This window comes from Plecotus auritus (genome assembly GCF_963455305.1).
Source record: "Plecotus auritus genome assembly, chromosome: 8".
Taxonomy (NCBI): Eukaryota; Metazoa; Chordata; class Mammalia; order Chiroptera; family Vespertilionidae; genus Plecotus; species Plecotus auritus.
Window position 1 is genome coordinate 29,348,163 of NC_137782.1, and position 6,600 is coordinate 29,354,762.

General features: G+C 38.9%; 1 pseudogene across 1 annotated transcript; it reads left to right on the forward strand.

The window, feature by feature from the left end:
- Positions 1-1,277: 1,277 nt before the first annotated feature.
- On the forward strand, positions 1,278-1,624 carry LOC308255970 (small ribosomal subunit protein eS26-like; annotated as a pseudogene). The gene has a single exon. The product of its transcript is annotated as a small ribosomal subunit protein eS26-like (transcript).
- Positions 1,625-6,600: the final 4,976 nt, after the last annotated feature.

A 6,600-nucleotide genomic window follows, 5' to 3' on the forward strand; every position in this document is an offset into this window, starting at 1 on the left:
ATTGGTGTAAGAAAAAGAAAAAATAGAGAGAAAGAGAGGAATATAGGCATAAAGAAAAATGGCAATAAATATCTATCAATAATAACCTTAAATGTAAATGTCTTAAATGCTCCAATCAAAAGACATTGGGTAGCTGAATGGTAAGAAAACAAAAACCATATATATGTTGTCTACATGAGACCCACCTCAGAATAAGACTCACACATGATGAAAGTGAAGGGATGAAAATATTTTTCCATGCAAATGAAAAAAAAAAAAAAGCTGAGGTAGCAATACTCATATCTGACAAAACAGACTTCTAAACAAACACCATAACAAGAGACAATGAAGGTCACTACATAATACTAAAGGAATCAATACAGATAGACAATATAAACCTGGTAAACATCTATGCAACCAATACAGGAGCACCCAAATATTAAAAAAAAAAAAACCCACAAAACTTCCAGAGGACTTTAAGGGGGAGATCAATAGCAATATAATCATAGTAGGGGAATTTAACACCCCACTGACATCACTGGATAGATCTTCTAGACAAAAAATCACCAAAGAGACAGCAATCCTAAACGACACACTAGATCAGATGCAATTAATTGACATTTACAGAACATTTTACTCCACAGCTACAGAATATGCATTCTTATCAATTGAGAGGGTGTCATTTTCAAAGATAGACCACATTTTAGGACACAAATGAAGTCTCTATGAGTTCAAGAAGATTGAAATCATATCATGCATCTTCTTAGATTACAATGGCATGAAACTAGAAATCAACTACAATAAAAACATTCAAAAACATTTAAACACATGGAGGCTAGATAGCATATTATTAAACAATGAATGGGTTACCAATGAGATCAAGGCAGAAATAAAAATCCTCATGGAAACAAATAAAAATGAACACAAAACAACCTAAAATCTATGGAACACAGCCAAAGCAGTTCTGAGAGGGAAGTTCATAGCATTATAGGTCTACCTCCAGAAACAAGAAAAAGCTCAAATAAACAATCTAACCATATAACTAAAAGAATTATAAAGAGAACAGACAGTAAGAAAACCCCAGAGGAAGTAGAAGTAAGGAAATAATAAAGATGAGAGTGGAAATAAATAACATAGAGACTAAAAAAAAAATACCCCAAACAAACAAATAAAAGCAATAGAAAAGATCAATGAAACCAAGAGCTGGTTCTCAAAAAGATAAACAAGATTGATGATCCTTTAGCCAGACTCATTAAGAAACAAAGAGAGAGGTCCTCTCTCGAGTCCTCGTTTTCAAGATGACCAAGAAAAGAAGGAATAAGGTTGTGTCAGAAAAGGCCGAGGCCATGTGCAGCCTATTTGTTACATCAACTGTGCCTGGTGTGTGCCCAAGGACAAAGCCATTAAGAAGTTTGTCCTTCGAAACATAGTAGAGGCCACAGCCATTAGGGACATCTCCGAAGTGAGTGTCTTTGACACCTATGTGCTTTCCAAGCTGTATGTGAAGTTACATTACTGTGTGAACTGTGCCATTCATAGCAAGGTAGTCAGGATTTGTTCCCGTGAAGCCCGGAAGGACCAAATACCCCCACCCCGATTTAGACCTGTGGGTGCTGCCCCACGACCTCCACCAAAGCCCATGTAAGGAGCTAAGTCCTTAAGGAGTGAAGAAAAATTCTCTGGGGTAAAAATAAATGGAAATTGTACATTAAAAAAAGGAAAAGAAAAGAAACAAAAAGAGAGGACCCAAATAAATAAAATCAGAAATGAAGAGGTGAAGTAACAACTGACAACACAGAAATACAAAGAATTGTAAGAAAATACTATGAACAACTGTATGTCAATAAGCTGGACAGCATGGATGAAATGGACAAATTTCTAGAAAAATATAGTATTCCAAAACTGAACAGGAAGAATCAGAAAACCTGAATAAATTGATAACAACTAATGAAATTGAAGCAGTAATAAAAAAAAAAATCCCCAGCAAACTAAAGCCCTGGTCCGGATGGCCTCACAGGGGAGTTTTACCAAACATTCAAAGAAGAACTAACACCTATCTTCTTCAAACCATTTCAAAAAATCCAAGAGGCTCAGCTGGCATGGCTCAGTGGTTGAGCATCGACCTATGAACCAAGGGGTCATGGTTAGATTCCCGGTCAGGGCACATGCAGGCTCAATCCCCAGAGTGGGGTGTGCAAGATGCAGCTGATCAATGACTTTCTCTCATAATTGATGTTTCTATCTCTCCTTCTCCCTTCCTCTCTGAAATCAATAAAAAAAAAATTTTAAATCCAAGAGGCCAGCATTATTCTAATTCCAAAACTAGATAAAGGCAGTACAAAAAAAAAAAAAAAGGAAATAATGGACAGTATCCATGATGAACATAGATGCTAAAATCCTCAACAAAATATTTGCAAATCAAAGTATATTAAAAAGGTTACAACATGACCAGGTGGGATTTATTCCAGGGTTGCAAAGCTGGTACAATTTTTATGAATCAATAAATGTGATACATCACATGAACAAACTGAAAGACAAAAATAACATGATGATAATAATAGGTGCAGAAAAAGCATTCAGCAAAATCCAACATACATCTATATATGTATATATAAAAGCCTAAGCGACCAAATGACCAAACAACCAGTCAACCAGTCACTATGATGCGCATTGACCACCAGGGGACAGATGCTCAATGCACAGGCTCAGGCTCCCTCCTGTCTGGATTGGGCCTGTGGGGATTGGGCCAAAACCGGCTATCTGACATCCCCTGAGGGGTCCAGGATTGCAAGAGGGCACAGGCCAGGCTGAGGGACCCCACTGGTGCATGAATCTATGCACTGGGATTCTAGTTTATTTTTATTTTTTAATAAATCTTTATTGTTCACATTATTACAATTGTTCCTCTTTTTCCCCCCATAGCTCCCCTCCACCCAGTTCCCTCCCCACCCTCTGCCCTTACCCCCCCCCCCCACTGTCCTCATCCATAGGTGTACAATTTTTGTTCAGTCTCTTCCCGCACCCCCCACACCTCTTTCCCCCCAAGAATTGTCAGTCCATTCCCTTTCTATTCCCCTGATTCTATTATATTCACCAGTTTATTCTGTTCATCAGATTTTTTATTCACTTGGTTTTTAGATTCACTTGTTGATAGATATGTATTTGTTGTTCATAATTTTTATCTTTACCTTTTTCTTCTTCTTCCTCTTTTTAAAGAAAACCTTTCAGCATTTCATATAATACTGGTTTGGCGGTGATGAACTCCTATAGTTTTTTCTTATCTGTGAAGCTGTTTATCTGACCTTCAATTCTGAATGATAGCTTTGCTGGGTAGAGTAATCTTGGTTGTAGGTTCTTGCTATTCATCACTTTGAATGTTTCTTGCCACTCCCATCTGGCCTGTATAGTTTCTGTTGAGAAATCAGCTGACAATCGTATGGGTGCTCTCTTGTAGGTAACTGTTTTTCTTTTGCTGCTTTTAATATTCTCTCTTTGTCTTTTGCTCTTGGCATTTTAATTATATCCAGTCTTTTGCTTTCCTCCATTTCTTTCATTTGTGACCTGTTTCTTTGTCTCTACATTTTGGCTGCTTCCCTGAGTTGATAGAGTGGCTTCGTGTGCTAGGTGTCCTATAGGTGTCCTATAGGGCCTAGTGGCTCAGCCTCCCCAGGTGTGGTCCTCTTTGGATTCCTTTTGTCTGGAGTTCTGTGCGCTTCCTGGACTTGTAAGTCTATTTCTTTCACCAGGTGGGGGAAGTTTTCTGTCATTATTTCTTCAAATAGGTTTTCAGTATCTTGCTCTCTCTCTTCTTCTGGCACCCCCATAATTCGGATGTTGGTATGCTTGAAGTTGTCCCAGTGGCTCCTTACACTATCTTCATGTTTTTGGATTCTTTTTTCTTTTTGCTTTTCTGGTTGGGTGTTTTTTGCTTCTTTGTATTTCAAATCTTTGACTTGATTCTTGCGATCCTCTAGTCTGCTGTTGGATCTCTGTATATTATTTTTTATTTCAGTCAGTTGGTCCTTTTTTGTATCCTCAAAGGTATCACTATATTTATCGGCCTTTTCTAGAAAACACTTGAAAAACCTTATAACCGTGGTTTTGAATTCTATATCCAGTCTTTTGCTTTCCTCCATTTCTTTCATTTGTGACCTGTTTCTTTGTCTCCACATTTTGGCTGCTTCCCTGAGTTGATAGAGTGGCTTTGTGTGCTAGGTGTCCTATAGGGCCCAGTGGCTCAGCCTCCCCAGTTACCTGAGGTGGACACTCTTGGTGCACCCCTTTGTGAGCTGTGTGCACAGTCTTATTGTAGTTAAGCCTTGATTGTTGTTGGTATCACTGGGAGGAATTGACCTCCGGGCCAATTGGCTGTGAGGATCAGCTGTGTCTGCGCTGGGAGAACTTCTGTGCTGGAGACACCCTTATGAGACAAGACTTGCAAAAGCCTCTGTGCTCAGCTTGGATGGGGCGGAGTCTCAGGGCAGAGTAGACAGCAATGGCTTCCCATCAGTCCTGCCCTAAGAGGCCCCTGGGTTCAGTGTCCCGTGGTAATCACTGCAAGCACATCTGAGAGAAAGCCGCCCTTGAGTTTCGCCCGCTGCCAGACAGTCCAGTTTCTCCCCAAATGAGTCTGGTTCCCCAGAGTCTCACCCAGAACTGGAGTTCAGAGCAGTTGGGAGCTTTTGTCTCCCTCCCACTTGAGAAAGCAGCCGCGTACTCAGTTGCCAGCCCTCACTGCCTGCATGCCTCCGTACCTCTGCCTTTACTTCTGCAGCTCCTCTGAGTCTCAGTGTGCTTTTCTCTTTCCTTCTAGTTGTAGAATTTCCACTTAGCCAGCCTTCCTGTGGTTCTTGATGATGTCCGTTTTGTCTTTTAGTTGTAGTTTTGAAATTGTTGTGCATGGCAGCAGTTTTGGTGTTTACCTATGCTGCCATCTTGGTTTCTTTCAGGACTCTAGTTTTTGATAAAAACTCTCAGCAAAGTGGGAATACAGGGATCGTACCTCAAGATAATAAAGGCCATATATGACAAACCTATAGCCAACATCATACTCACTGGGCAAAAACTAAAACCATGTGCCCTAAGAACAGGAACAAGACAGGAATATCCCCTTTCACCACTCTTATTCAACATAGCACAGGAAGTTCAAGCCATAGTGATTAGAACAGAAGAAAAAATAAAAAGCATCCAAATTGGAAAGGAGGAAGTAAAACTGCCATTATTCATACATGACATGATATTGTATATAGAAAACCCTAAAGACTCCACCAAAACATTACTAGATTTAATAAGTGAATTTAGCAATGCAGCAGAATACAAAATTAACACCCAGAAATCAATGAAAATTTTATATACCAATAATGCACTCTCAGAAAGAGAAACTAAAAAACAATCCCATTTACCATTGCAACAAAAAAAATTAAGATACTTAGGAATGAACTTAATGAAGGAGGTAAAAGACCTGTACTGGGAATACTGTGATGTTGAAAAAAGAGAGAGAGGTAAAAGACGTGTACTGGGAAAACTGTGATGTTGAAAAAAGAGACATAGAAAAATGAAAACAAGTGAAAGAATATACCATGTTCATGGACTGGAAGAATTAACATCATTAAAGTGTCCGTACTACCCAAAGCACTTTATAGATTCAATGCAATCCCTATTAAAATACCAGCAGCATATTTCACAGGTCTAGAACAAATATTCCAAAAATGTATATGGAACCTAAAAAGACTCAATAGCAATAGCTGCAGCAATTTTGAGAAAGAAGAACAAAGTTGGAGGGGTCACAATACCAGATTTCAAGTTTTACTACAAAGCCACTGTTCTTAAAACTGCCTGGTACTGGCACAAGAACATACATATAGACCAATGGAATAGAACAGAGAACCCAGAAATCGACCCAAACCACTATGCTCAATTAATATTTGACAAGTGAGACAAGAGCATGCAATGGAATAAAGACAATCTCTTCAATAAGTAGTGTTGGTTCAACAGTCTGTTCATGTTTCTATGACACTGGGTCTATTTTTGATCATCAGTTTATTTGCTTCATTAGATTCCACATATGAGTGAGATCATGTTATACTTACCTTTCTCTGACTGGCTTATTTCGCTTAGCATAATACTCTCCAGGTCCATCTATGCTGTTGCAAATGGTAAGAGTTCTTTCTTTTTTATTCCATTGTGTAAATGTACCAGTTTTTTTTTTAATCCACTCATCTGCTGATGGGCACTTAGGCTGTTTCCAAATCTTAGCTATTGTAAATTGCACTGCTATGAACATAGGGGAGCATATATTCTTTTCGATGAGTGTTTTGGGTTTCTTAGGATATATTCCTAGACCTGGGATCACTGGGTCAAATGGCAGTTCCATTTATAATTTTTTGAGGAAACTCCACAGTATTTCCCATAGTGGCTGCACCAGTCTTCATTCCTACCAGCATTGTACTAGGTTTCCTTTTTCTCCACATCCTTGCCAGCACTTGTTTGTCAATTTTTTTATGGTAGCCATTCTGGCTGGTTTGAGGAGGTAACTCATTGTCATTTTAATCTGCAACTCTCTGATGATTAGTGATGTTGAGCATTTTTTCATATGTCTCTTGGCCATTTGTATGTCCTCTT